The sequence below is a fragment of the Lissotriton helveticus genome, chromosome 3_1, assembly GCF_964261635.1.
Source record: "Lissotriton helveticus chromosome 3_1, aLisHel1.1, whole genome shotgun sequence".
Classification (NCBI taxonomy): Eukaryota; Metazoa; Chordata; class Amphibia; order Caudata; family Salamandridae; genus Lissotriton; species Lissotriton helveticus.
This window is the reverse complement of record NC_136061.1, coordinates 278,187,964-278,202,594: the sequence shown is the minus strand read 5'-3', so window position 1 is coordinate 278,202,594 and position 14,631 is coordinate 278,187,964. Positions and strand designations below refer to the sequence as shown.

The following is a 14,631-nucleotide window of genomic DNA, read 5'->3' as shown; positions in this document are numbered from 1 at the left end:
ACATTCCTGTTGGGGAATGCCATGAAAGTCACCCAGGATATGTGAATTAAGTCAAACCACCAGCTCCAACAGGCCATGCTGTAGCTCGGTATTAGATTTCAAGGAGAGGCATGTAGATAACATCTGAACCAGTTTTTCGCGAGGACATTTCCAAGTGATTTTCCATCATGAAAAACAGAACTGTTTTTAAATTTTGTGGAATTGCGAAAAATTGCGCTACCCTCCCCATTAATAAAAACATGTTCTACGACATGCCAATTTAGTTCTCCTTTGTAAGGACTTCTGTCATTCCTGCTCATTGCATCCACCTAAAGATTTATCTTGCCTAGAGGAAAGATTGCAGTCGATATATACTTCTGAAAATAAGTTCACGAGAAAGACATAACATTTCATAAACAAGCATCCTGGTGCCCATTAAATTACAATATATTACTCATCACTGGTAGGAAGGTACCTGCGACATACAATAACCAGAGTAGAATGAAAAGAGGAGCTAGCATGTGTGCAGCATTATTGAAATGTATAGTTACTACATTTTCAACTTAGATGAATTTTTTTTACCATAACTCTGTAGGTCTAGATCAAACATGTCTATCATATTTACAACAGCCAAGATATTCCTGCAGGAACTATGGGATCACTGAAAATTAGATTCATGAATAAAGGCAGATAATACATTCTATTGTCACATTCAGGCTGACCAGGAATGGAGCTGCCCCGTGAAGGCATCCATAACTCCAGCTCACACAATACGCACCAACAGTTCAATTTTATGATGTAGGAGAGCGAAATTATTTCACATGTTCGAGAGATGAAGTGGATTACTATAAATATGCAGACAATACACTAAGGACTCCAAATCCAGGTAAGCACCTTTATAATCTCTATCATGGGGTCTTCCATATTTAGAACTGGTACGATCGAGAAGCAGTGCAGTATACAAATGTCAATTAACCCTTTTGCTGCGGCGGCAATTCCGTCGCAGCGCTAAGGGGCGGGGGGGCGTGCGGCGCTCCGACGCTTATGACGGAACTTCTCCGTCACGCCCCTCGGGTGGGCTGTGCTTGTGACAGAGCGGTTCCGTCACGGCCCCGCCCGCTCAATAGAACGGCGCGCAGGCGTGAAATCAGCGCCGCGCAGGCGCGGCGAGCGGGCTGTGGCGGAACCGCGCCGTCACCAGCACAGCCCACCCAAGGGGCGTGATGGAGCGGTTCCGTCATAAGCGTGGGAGGGGTTAAAAATGACTCTCCACATCGGAGGTTACGAGGGCTAGCATCCAAGAATGTTTTAAGACTTGAGTTACGTAATGGGGCACAAAAAGAACACGTCAAGTAAGGTAAAAACATTAATTTGCTTCGTCGGAGAATGAAAATATTGCAACCATCTTCCAAATGATCTGGGGCATATGTATCAAGCCCTTTTCCCGTTCCCAAACGGGCAGATTCTAAGAATCTGGATGTATCATCCCAAAAGGGCATTACAAATTAGAGAATCGCAAAATTTGCGATTCTCTATTTTGCGATTGTATTCAATGACGTGCAAATTGCAATGTATGAAGCACAGAAAAGGTGCAATTTGGCCTTAAGAAATTGCAAATTACGTAATTAGACATTTCTTTGAAAAATGCACTTTTTTGCATTTTTCAAAATGCCATGTGGTGCACAAACATGCCCCTTAGAGCATGTATGTGCGCCACATGTGTACACACACATTTCAGAGGTGCAACAGGGTGTCCTTTTGACACCCAGCACCCTTGAATTTGCATTCTCAATGTTCGATTCTCTAATTGCGAATCGCAAATTGAGAATGTCTTCCCATTCATTCCTATGAGCCTCCTAGCCCATAAGAATGACTGGGAAGGTATTCCTTAATTGCGAATCGCAATTTGCAATTAAGGAATATCAAGGAATCGCAATTATTATTGCGATTCCTACATACATAGCATTTTGCGATTCCTTAATAGCAATTTGCTAAAAATCGCTATTAAGGAATCGCAAAAGGGCTTGTTCATACATATGCCCCCTAGTTACAAGGTATGAGAAAAACGATCTTTTCTAGATTACAAATGGTAGAAATGTGAACAAAAAAAAAGAAGAAGAACACAGACAACTACATATTGGTAAATGTATTATAGGGAAGCACTTTTAATTCCCAACATTGAAAACTATCCATGTTTTAAGTGACACATCAATTTGTAAATGTATCATTTCATTATGAGTGGCTGTTAAGCCTCCTTTAAAATATGAATGAACTTTGAGGCAGGTTTAAAATTCCTTACTGAAAATTTTCAGAAGACAGACTGCCAATCTCTAGATTTTGGCAGGAAGACATTTTAAAATGTAGCCTAGAAAACAAGGTTGTGTCTGTATGACAATCTCCTTTGTGACGTGTGGAAAACTAGCTAAATTGGCTTGGGGAGAAAGGGGCTTGATCAGGACCACATGGCAAAAGTGTTCTCTGCTACCATTCTGGACAGCCAGCATCTGAGCTACTGCATAGCCTGAATAGATGCAGAAAACACTGAGAATTAGACCTCATTTAATCGAAAAGCATGTTAAAAGCATTCCAGCATATTGTGAGCAGATGTTTCAGCCACGTGGAAGTGGCAAGCAAGATAAGCACCGCTAAATATTGAGAAACTATGGGGAAAGGAGAACAAAGCTCTTCTTCAGCTGGGAAATGCCCTCTGCTCTCTTGAGTATGACAGGAGCTAGAGTACAAGGCTAACTGTCACCTGTAGCACACTGAAGAACATATGAACCTGGATGTTGATCACTTTATTCGGTCGATAATGATCATAAAAGCACAAACATCTGATATAACCAGAATAAATTCCATAACATATGTACAAGCATTTCATAACATACAATACAAGATGCAGATTCAACACATTTAAAAAGACTATAAAAACTGGTGGACCCCCACTTCATGAACCTGATGATAAAAATCTCAATTTGTTATAAAAGGGAGGTGCGGAGCCTCCTCCTCGACTTTAGAATAGCATGCGGTTTGGAAAATAGCTATGGTCTTCCAATGATTTCTGTTTTCTGTATACATTTTAATCAGGATATTCTTAAACCATAATCACAGGACCAACAATCCCCAACAATCTTTCAATTAAAGGATGCCTGAGGGTTATTCCAAATGGAATGCAATAGCAATGTTTGTATCTAGATCCAGGATATCGATAAAGGATACAAAATTATCAACCAATCCCTGTAGACTATTAGGTGTGTGGGAGAGAGAAGGACTGCATCATCGGCATACAATAGAGCGGACACTGCATTAGAATGAAGTTGTCCACCAGATCTTGCAGCATACCAATCCGCTGAAGAATAGCCATTAGCTTGGAACAGTTGACTCTTAAATGAACTGCTCAAATCCATAAAGGTGAGGTACAGAGAACCTCTCTTGGCAATTGTATATTTTACTACTATTAGACTAAGTTTAAGACATTGATCCTTTATCCCCAGGCATTCCATAAATCCATAATGAGCCTTGCTTAGGATCCTATTATGCTTGACCCAGTCGTTCATCCTAAATAAAATTATCCAGCCTGCTACCTGAACCACAGAGTCCAGAAGTGAAATTGGTCTGTAACAAGGCAAATCCAGTCTAAAGCCCTTTTTATAGGTCGAGCCTAGCGCAGACTCTGACTCCTCCCACACATTCCATTGGCCTTTGCGTGTGGCTTTCAAAAATGAAAGCACGCATGTCCCACCTTTTCTGTAAATGTTCACTCCCACGGCATTCAGCTGTCGGGAGCGAGCAGCGACGCGCAGGGTGCCATCTGTTGTGTATCATGTTACAAATTAGCATGGTCACTTTCACTTTCGCCGCCGTGCTGCCGAACTTGTATTTCTTCTCTCCTACTCTTTTCATCTCCTTTCATCTTTGGAGCCTTCTCATCGTTTGGTCGAGGGTGGTTAAGGCCATTATCGTACTCCGATGTGTTTTTATTTATTTGCGTTTTATATCTCGCGCATAAGTGGCCACTGAGCCGCACAAAACGGCGACAAAGGGATGGACGGGATACTTTTGTTCGCCGGGACAAATTGTCGTATTTAAAAAATAATTAAAACGTGCTGTTTACACATGTGTTGGCATTGAAAAAGGGAGACTACGTTCTGAATGCTTTGAATCCTGGCTTGACTGGGATACGCTAGAGCTACGGATGTGTCTATGGTAGCTCCTAGATATTGATGAACGTGCGAAGGCTCTAGGTGCGACTTGGTGTAGTTCATCGCAAACCCCAAGTCGTGTAATGTTTGAATCGTTTGTTTTGTGTGTTGTACACACTGGTTGAACGATCTTGCTTTTATGAGCCAGTCGTCGAGGTAAGGGAAGAAATGTATCTGTTGTCTTCTGAGATGGGCTGCTACTACTGCTAAGCACTTGCTGTTGTGACCCCGAATGGAAGGACTTTGAACTGATAGTGTTGTCCTTGTATGACAAATCTTAGATACTTCCTGTGCGCAGGATATATAGGAACATGAAAATAGGCGTCCTTTAGGTCTAGTGTTGAAAGAAATTCTCCCTGTTCTAGTAATGGGAGTACTTGTTGTGAAGTGATCATGTGAAAATGATCTGATTGTATATAGTGGTTGAGGGGCCTGAGGTCGAGAATTGGTCTCAGTGTCCCGTCCTTTTCGGGGATTAAGAAGTACAGGGAGTAGACTCCTGTTCCTTGTTCTTGTAAAGGGACCACTTGAATAGCATCTTTTTCTAGAAGTGCTAAAACTTCCTGTTGAAGCAGAGTTATGTGTTCTGCAGACATTGGACGCTGCCTGGGTGGTATATTTGGGGGGGGGGGGGGTTTGCTGTGAGTTCTAGGCAGTAGCCATGTTGGATAATTTGTCTTACCCACTTGTCTGTTGTGTTGGAATTCCAGACAGGTAGGAACTGTGATAGTCTGCCCCCCACAGGTGTGGAATGCTGTAGGGGAGGCAGAGGGAAGTCACTGTTTGGGAGTGGAAGAGGAGCGGTTGTTATTACCTCTACCTCTTCTCTTGTTGTTATTGCCTCTGTATCCTCCTCTAAAGTAGCCTTTATCAGAGGAGGTTTGTGTGTGTGTCTTAAAAGATGATGTGGTATCTGTGCCGGTTTGCTTGGAGCCTCCTCTAAGAGGAGCAGCGAAAAGAACCTCTAGTTTGGGTGGATTGTAATGCACCCATAGACTTAGCAGTGTCTGTGTCCTTTTAAATTTTTTGTAGTGTATTATCAACTTCCGTCCCGAACAATGTGTATTGTGTATTTGAGCTTGTAAAGCGCACTGCTACCCGTCCGTAGGTTTCCTGGCGCTGTATAACTCTGGGGAAATCGTCCTGGCTTTCCCTGTGGGATGGTCCCTGCTGGGAGTCCCCAAGGTGGAGCCAGGCATCCCCGGAATTGATGGGGCCGTTGTGGAGATTAGGCAAGCTAATGCCCAGAGTTGCCGAGTGGAACCCCTGATTAGAGTAAGCACCAAAGTGAGAATTATCGAGTCCGCTGACCCAAGTCCACGACCCTGCCGCATCGGGAATTGAACCCTGGTCCCGGGCCGACTTCTGCTCCCGGGTCTGCCGCCTCTAACCAGTGAGCCACACTACTCACAATTGGTTCTGATTGAAGGCTGGTTCAGGATGGTAGTTTGTACTTCTGGTTTGAAACCTGAAATGCGTAACCATGCATGACGTCTGAGAATAACACTAGTGTTAACTGCTCTGGATGCTGTGTCAGCAACATCTGGTGCGCATTTCATTGAGGCATTAGATATTAATTTGCCTTCATGTAAGAGCTCTGCTGCCAGATCTTTGTGTTGATCTGGTAGGTGTTCCATTAACTTTTCTAGTTGGTCGTAATGAGCCTTGTTGTAGAGTGAGAGTAAGGCTTGTGTGTTTGCTATGCGCCATATGTTTGTTGCTTGTGCAGCAATTAGTTTCCCTGACGCATCAATAATCTTGGATTCTTTGTCAGGCGGGGGGGTGTCACCAGAAGTTTGGGAATTGGCTCTTTTACGTGCATTTGACACTACCAAAGAGTCTAGTGGCAGATGTCCCTTAATGTAGACTGGATCAGCTGGTGCTGGTCTATACTTTTTCTCTATTCTGGGATTTAGCACCCTACACCGTACTGGATCTTTAAAAATCTCTGGAGCATGTTTAATGACTCCTTTGATCATGGGTAATATTTGAGTAGACCTTTGTGACTGTTCAAAAGAGTCTAATAAGAAATCCTCCTCCATGGCATCAGAGTGCATGGAAACCCCATGGTAAAGTGCAGCTCTGTTTAATAAATGATTAAACCCAATACTATCCTCTGGAGGGGAAGGTTTTGTTGGGTAGTACTGAGGATCAGGGATGTCTGGTGCATTGTTTGGTGGAAAATTATATGCATCATCATCCTTGGGATATTCTGGGTTGACATCCTCATCGAAAGGGTATGTATGTGGCTCTGGTACGTCATCCCCCCCACCTAAATCATACTACTCGTCAGTGTGGTGTGATGATGCAGGAGATTGAACAGGAGAAGTTATAGGTTCAATATATGGAGTAATAGGAGAGGAAGAAGGTGAAGGAGAGGAAGGGTGCATTGGAGAAGTTGCACAATCCTTTTTGGCAGGAACCATAGGTGGAAGTGGTGTGTCTGCTGGTCTTTTTTTTTTTTATAAGGTATTGCTTCCACATATCCAGTTTTTTGATTAATATGGACTTTTTTCTGTCTAGGATCTGGTCTAAACAGATCATCCTCTTCTATAATCTTCTTCGGCGTCGATTTTTTCGGTGCTGATAGGGGTTGCTTAGTGTTCTTTGCCTTAGGAGGAGTAATTGAGTCCTGTGGCAATTTTTTCGGTGCCGAAGGTGGTTTAGGTTTGTCTGGAGTCTTTGGTACCGATATTGAAGGTTTCGGCGTGGAGACAGGTTTTGTTGGGCCTGCGGCGCCGGAATCTGGCTTCCCTTCTTTATTTTTGGAACCGGAAGGTTTCGGAGTCGAAGCTTTCGGGTACGGTTCTTGCCTTCGGCACCGATGTGTCTTTTGGTTCGGGTGCCGAAGGGTCTTTGGGCACCGAAGGGCGTTTTGGCTTCGGTGTCGACAATCCTTCGGTGTCGAAGGATGTTTCGGTGCCAATGGAGGTGGTGGAATTGGCACATGTGGTTTTTTCGGTGCCGAGGCACCGGAAGGCGTAGTCTGTTTCCTCGGAGCCGAGCCTGAAGGCTGGGCATTAGAGGGTAAATTTCGGTCTAGACTGGGCCCCATGGGCGGAGTGCTGACCGTTGCCTTTTGTTTGGGTAGTGTCTGTTGTGCAGGGGCAGAGGTACTCACGGGTTGTCGAGATGGAATCGAATCGTCCGAGTCCTCTGCTCCCGATATGACCTGGAGATCAGACGAGTCTTCCTCGGCAACGAGTGGAGCCTCGTCCTCGGAGATATCTTCGAGTGGATCCTCGTCCTCGGAGAAGTCTTCTTCGATGATCTCCTCCTCAAAGACGGCCTCCGGTGCTGGCGCGGATCTCCTCATCTCGTGTAGACGGGCCCTCCGATCCCGAATGGTCTTCTTCGATCGGAAGGAGGCACAGGCTGTGCAGGTCGACTCGTCGTGTTCTGGCGAGAGACAGAGGTTGCAAACCTCGTGATGGTCGCTATGAGGGAATTTTGCTCGACATACCGGGCATCTTTTGAATGGAGTTCTGTCCATGAGGCGTAGGCCGTACAGGCGCCGATAGACCCAACGGCCCGCGTCGACGCACCGGGGTGTAGCTGGTGATGTCGAAAAGTCTATTAGATGTCGAAGAAGTTTATCTAAAGTTTCACGCTTCGAAAATGCAGAAACGTGTTTTTTAGCCGGAGCGGAAAACTTTCATCCGAACCAAGTGGCGGAAAAAAACAATCTGAGGATGGAGTCGATGACCATGCGCAGTATTGTCCAAGGAAGGAGTCACCTATCCCGTGACTACAAAGACTTCTACCAAGAAGGCAACAACCTGCAATCATCCAAGCCCAACACCAGGTGGCGATCTATTGCCGATCTATTGCTAAGTGTACAATCTGCAGCTCATATGCCTTGAACATTAAGATCCATGCCGGTGGTGACATCCTTTTAGGTGGCGCTATCCTTTTAGCCCCTTCCAGGAATATTTTTACTACTTGTGAAGTAAAGAAGCTCTTTCCTGTCTCTCCTCTTGTGTAAGCTGCTATTGCTGCTAGGTGTACCCTCAGCAAGGTGGAACTTCGGTTTGATTTGAGTAAGTGTGTTAAATATTTTAGCACCGTTGATTCCCTTGTCATCTTCTTGTGCAGTTTCTCCTAGGTCCACCACTGTGTGAATCTTTTCCATTTTGCCACATAGCACTTCCGTGTGGTAGGTCTTCTTGCCTCTCGTAGCACCATCAGTGTGCTCTCCGGCAGTTTCTGATGTGAAAACTCTATATCTTCAGGAGCCATGCCGCTAGGCAGAGGCTCTCTGGCTTTGGGTGGAGTACTTCTCTGTTTTGCATGGAGAGCAAGTCCTTTTTTACCCAAATTTGTGAGGCGGTCCCTGCGCCATCTCCACTATTTGCGAGAACCATGACTGCCTGGCCCACTGAGGTGCCACCAGAATTTGGTGATGGTCACTGTTTGGTTTCTTGGTGTCAAAGGCTTCCCCTTTGTTATGTTCTCCTTGTTCCACCACGCTATCTCCTCTTGCACTGCGTGCATTACAACCACTAGACCTTCCTAACTCCCTGTAGCTGTGACCATTGTTGTTGCAGCCATTCCTGGAATGGTCTCATGTGTAGCTGTATATTGCGGACTAGGTGTATGCTGGATGCCATCATCCCCATGATCTTGCTCGCTGTCCTCACTGTCGGAGCTCGCCCCTTCTGGTTCTGACGTGTCTCCTTCAGCAAGGCAAGTGTTCTCTTGTCGCTGGGGAACACTTTGCTCTGTATGGTATTGATCTGTGCACCTAGGAAGATCATCACTTGCTCTGGTTCCATTGAGGATTTCCCCCAGTGTATTGAGAATCCCAGTTCCGTTAGCGTTTTTGTGACCCGTTGTGCATGTTCCTTGCATTGTTTGTAGGAACTTGCTTTTATGAGCCAAGCCAGTCGTCGAGGTAGGGGTATACATGGATCCCTTCCCTCCTTAGGTGCTCTGCCATGGCAGCGCGGCACTTGGTAAAGACTCTTGGTGCGGATTTTAGCGCGAAGGACAGGGCGGTGAACTGGTAGTGTGCCTTGTTGATGGCAAATCTCAGTAGATGTTTGTGCTGTCTGTTCATGGGAATGTGTAGGTAGGCGCCCTTCAGGTCTATGGTGGACATAAAGTCTCCGTCCCTTATCTGAGGAATGACTTCTTGAAGAGAGGTCATCTTTAATTTTTGTGTTCTTATGTATTGGTTTAGGAACCATAGGCACAGAATGGGTCTTAGGGTTTTGTCTACCTTTGGTACGAGGAAGTAGTTAGAGTACACTCACTTGTTTCTTTCTTTGAATGGTACTGTTTCTATGGCTTCCTTGTGGAGTTCTTCTGCTTCCTCTGTGAGTAGCGCTCGTTCTTTTGCTGAAAGCGTTTTCCTTTTCGGTTTCCTGTTTGGTGGTTTCTTTTCCAGTTCTATGCAGTATCCCAACTGTATGATGTTGAGTATCCCTTTGTCTGTAGTTATTATCTTCCATTCCTGGAAGAAGTGTTATAGTCTGCCTCCTACTGGTGTTACATGTTCATTGATCCTCTGTCCGTGTAAACCTTTTTTGCGGACTTTGTTGAGCCCCTCCCCTAGAGGTGTCGTGTGGGTGGGCACGGTTGGTGGTGCGGAGTCACTTTAAAGTGGGTTGCTGGCCCCCCCCCTTGTTTGTTCTCGTCCATTCGCCCTCCCGCGAAAGGACTGGCTCCGAGGCTGGTATTGCCAGGTTTGTTTTTGCTGGCCCTGCTGTGCTTGGTTGTCGCCCTGGTAGCCCTGCTGGAATGTCTGATGTGACGTTCCCGGCTTGTTTCCCCCTCTTCTGTTTGGCCTCTGTGTCGGTGTGCCTCTCCTCATTCCTCTGAATTGCAAGGCCCCCATGGACCTTGAAGTTTCATTTTCTTTTTTGAGTTGGGTGAGTTTTTCACCCACTGGTGCTCCGAACAGGGTTTCACCATTGAAGGGGGTGTTTGCCGCATCCAGGGCTGATTTCAGGCATGAGTTGGCTATATTCTTGCCTTACTCCACCATGTGTGTTGTCCTCTGTTGGTATTGCTCAGGGAGGTGTTTGAGCAGTTGTCCGACCTCGTCCCAATGCTGGTACGTATGTCTGTTGAGTACTGCATTAGAGTTCGCAATGCGCCAGTGTACTGCTGCATTCCTCTCTATTTTACTTCCAGTGAGGTCTATCCTCTTACTTGTCAGGTGGTGGGCCTGAGTTTGTGGGAACGTTGGCCCTTTTTCTGGCTGTTGCTGCAATGATGGAGTCAGCTGTGATGGATGATGGATCCCTGGATGTAGGGAGCATCCTTAGAGGAGTGTTAGTATTTTTTCTCTGTCCTGGGTGTGACAGACCTTCAGCTTGCTGGTTCTTTGAATGCTTCCCTCCCCTGGTCCAGGACACTTGGTAGCATGGGGAGGAATTAGCTCCTGGTTTGAGTGGGGAGCAGTGTCTCTAGGAGGAAGCAGGCTTTTGGTTTTTCTTCTTCCAGTTTCACTCCATAAGCTGTTGCCGCGTTCCTGATGACCAGGTTGTAGATCCCAATGTCATCTGGCGGCTAAGGCCTCGAAGGATACGTCTCCACGGCCTCTTCCGGGCTTTCGGCGTCGAGATCCTGCCAATCCAGGTCATGCGCCGAGGATTCAGAGCCCGAACTCGTGCTCTTGTCTTCTTCGCCTTCCTCGGAATAGTATAGGCCCTCTTCCTGGGGCTCGGGAGTTTTCGGCAGCTCTTCGGCGTCGAACACCTCCTCAACCTCGACGATAGTCGGCGGCGGCTTTGATGGGATGATGAACCTCTTCATCCGCTCGTCGAATTCTCTTTTCCTTTACCAGCCTCGTGCCTCCTCTTTTTCCTTTCCATCTCGGCGGCCTGTTCGGCGTCGAGTGTTTTGGACGATCTCTTCGACGTCGACTTCGAAGAAGCCTTCGGGTCCTTCTACGCCGTCGAGTGCTCCTTTTCGGGGGCGTGCTTAGACGACCTAGGCTTTTCGTGTGTTTTCGCCGCCTGGGAGTCCTTTCGAAGGGTCCGCTGGGCTGTTTGTCCCTGGATGTAGCTGCGATCTTCGAAATTTTCGGCGGCAGTTCTCCCTTTGTGGATTTAAACTCTGTTTTTTGAGAGTTTGACACAAGCCTTCGAGAGTCTGTCGGTGTTTATGGGGTCGACGTCTCTCCTACCTCTTTTGTATTTTCTTATCGGTCTCTACGACCGTGAAGTCATCTGGTCCCTTAGCGATGTTGTCCTCTTCGTCACTGGAGAGGCCCAAGTCCCAAAGCGACGGAGGTTGGCCTTTTCCATGCATGCTGTGGTTGGCTATCCTCTGCCTCTCTCTAATCTTGAGAGTCTTCCGGGTGAAGACTGAGCAGGCGTTGCAATCCTTGCTTTCGTGGTCGACCGTCAGGCAGAGGTTGCAAACCGGGTGCTGGTCCTTCCGCGCGTACTTGTGGTGGCAATTGCGGCAGAATTTGAACGGGGTCTTGTCCATTCCTGCGCTCAGAGGGACCAATGTGTGCGCATTCTCCGTTGGACGTCTAAGTATTCGAAGTTCTCCTCTTCTTCGTCGTCCCGGCGGTCTTGTTCCTGGATGTCTTCTCCAAACTTTTTGGGTGGATTTCAGCTTTTCCCTTCTTTTCTCCAAAAACTCTGGAACCGCTCAGTGACGATCCAGACCCAACGGCGGAAAAAAGAATCTGAAGATGGTGTCCAAAGGTGGGAGCTTCCGCAGGAAGCGTGCCGGCGTCACAGGAAGTACACCAGAAGGTGGGATGTTAACGCCCACCTGGGCTACGAAAAAAAAAAAAGAAGAAATTAAAGACTACGATTCTGGACCCAACCACTAGACAGCGGAATAATGCACAGCATAGTGAATCCAGAAAGATTCACGCTGCAAAAACTTGAATGATTAGAATTTCAGAGTAACCTTTCTGAACAATCTAGTCCATCTGTCTTTTGTAATCTTCTGCCACCTTTATAGACTGTGTATACTACCCCCTCACCAAAGTGCCTAACAAGAAAAAATTTGAGGCTTGGGAGAGTTTTGGAGGTATCTCCTCGTAGCCACAAACGATTCCAAGCCACCTCTTCCCTTCTAGGGCTTTCTTTGGTGGTAGGATTGCCTCTGCTAATGCTACGGTTAGTGCAACAACTGACAAAGCAGACTAAAATGCCTGTATTTATTTGGTGATACAAAAGAATGGTGATGGATTAAACCCAGATCAGTTGACTGGGGGTGAGTGTTTGATTTGTTCAAACGCTCCGTCCATCATCCCCTTTTGTATCGCTTTGTTCGCCCTAAGTGTGGCAGGGTATGCTCAGACGTGAGTCCCTTGTTCACTTGGCCACTGGATTCAAGATAGCCTGGCTGATGAGGATTATGAATCCGAAACCGGTCCCAGGATGCTTGTTTCCGGTCCAGGGAAGACATGGCTTGGCAGTTCGGGCTGGACTGTTCCCATGAGGCACAGGGTCAGACTGATTTGCATATAGCCATGTCTGAACTGGGGTGGCTGAGTGAACTAAAGAATGGTGATGGATTAAACACAGATCAGTTGACTGGGGGTGAGTGTTTGATTTGTTCAAACGCTCCGTCCATCATCCCCTTTTGTATCGCTGTATTTATTTGGCAGCATGCTGAACCGGAGGTGTCTAGGGAGCGACACATGCTTGCATTTGAAAATAATTTGCTTTCACCCATAATTTCTACATTTCATTTCTTATGTTCTGGAATCCTTCCATTGGAGTCAGACATAACTGCTGAGGAGCGGCAGGAGTTTGCTGTGTCCATTGCAACTCTTTTATGCTGTCAAAACTCATTATTTATCTGGAGGTGAGCCGTTAGTGGTACAATGTCTAACCGCGGCAAAGCGAACAACCATTGAATCAGGAGGAATATGCCCACCAATGTATATTGGATTCTGAGTTGAGTTATTTAGTTCAAATAAGAGTGTTATACATTAGTTATTTTTTATACTTTATTACACATTTTGAAATTTTCTGTGGTTAAACCTTTTATGTCAAGGGCAAAAACTGTACTGTTCTTTCAGCTTTGAGCAATGTTTCATTTAAGTTTTGTCTGGGGTTGACGGTTTTATATGATACTGCCCAATTAAATAGCTTTCATGCATCCTCAGAACACGAAACTAGCTCCTCACGGTTACCCATGATTCTCTCATTGCCATCTGTGTCTGGTGGCACATTTGATGGGTATGTGTCTTATAGTACAAGTACCAGTGGTAAAGTATGCTACCTGGGGCCACTTCTCACTTGGCAATGTGGAAATTCTGTAAACGTAGGTGAAATGGCTTCCTCATGAGAGATTTTTTGTTCAGCACCAAATGTGCCCAACACTGGTAGAATGTGATAAAAGAGACTCGATTTGGTCACGTCCACTGCCTGAAAGAAATCTTTATGAGGTATTGCTACAATATGGCCCATTTTGCGGTCAATATAGATACATCTTGTCTATCTGCCGCGACACTAGACAACAGTGTGGAGTCCTTTACTTTTGATCTACGGCTTTTTTAGTGCAGAGAATATTGCTAGTATAACTTTAGGTGTTGAAAGCAACACCTAAAGAGGTCATACCTTAGGCAATCTGAGGCTGATTATAGTTTGAGGTTGAAATGGTTTTCCAAGGTCAACCCTCCTTATGTTTGAAGGAAAGTATTCGAGAAGCCACAGGCAACCAGAGTAGAGACTGCGTAGGCCCTTTTGGCTTGTGGCACTTGCTTATGATGTCTTTTGTCCAGGGGTGTCCTCCTTGCCATCTAGATCGGTACCGTTTTGACATCACAACAAATTCTTACACAGATTCTTGGTCACCAGAACACTGTGCTTCTTTCTCGGAGTTCACCCACCCCAAAAGATTATGAACTATTAGTCGTTAAATACTCCCAAATCTACTTTGATTGCATCTTTCTATATAATGGTGGTGCAATCACAAAGGTTACTAATATAGCCTGTTTAAACTAAAAACTGACACACACTGAAAAGCTTTTTACGTCATGATCTAGAGAGCAGAGCATGCGATCTACAACATTACATACTGATTACTTAATTTATTTTTATTGCCAAAATCTTGCACTCCACCTTTGGGTAAAACCCTGAGGAACGGAAGAATAGGCTTTAAAAACGGTGCAGCTGCACCAGTCTCAAATGACATAGTTAAACCTGGACCCTGCACTTTAGTTTAGTAACACTGGCTCAGGGAATACGATCTAGGTAAGTCAATCCTATTTGGTAGAATTTGGACACTACAGTCCCTTTGTACTACTTTATTTCCCGCAATGGGTAGTCACAGGACCATTCCCACACAGGTATCACCCTCTCACTAGGTGCTGATGGATCCTACTAAAGCACTCTTGAATGGTACAGATGTGTGCTTGCCCTCTGACAGCACTGGTACAAAATTCTTCTTACCCAAACAGGACTGCTTTCATTCAACTATGAAGAGTCAACATCCATATCAGGCCCAGAAGAGATGAATCTAAGCC

At 45.7% G+C, this 14,631-nt stretch overlaps 1 protein-coding gene across 1 annotated transcript in view; it reads right to left on the bottom strand.

The window, feature by feature from the left end:
- PPM1D (protein phosphatase, Mg2+/Mn2+ dependent 1D) overlaps window positions 1–14,631 on the bottom strand; it is a 212,737-nt gene that overhangs the window by 16,847 nt on the left and 181,259 nt on the right. The gene's annotated exons all lie outside the window — the stretch shown is intronic.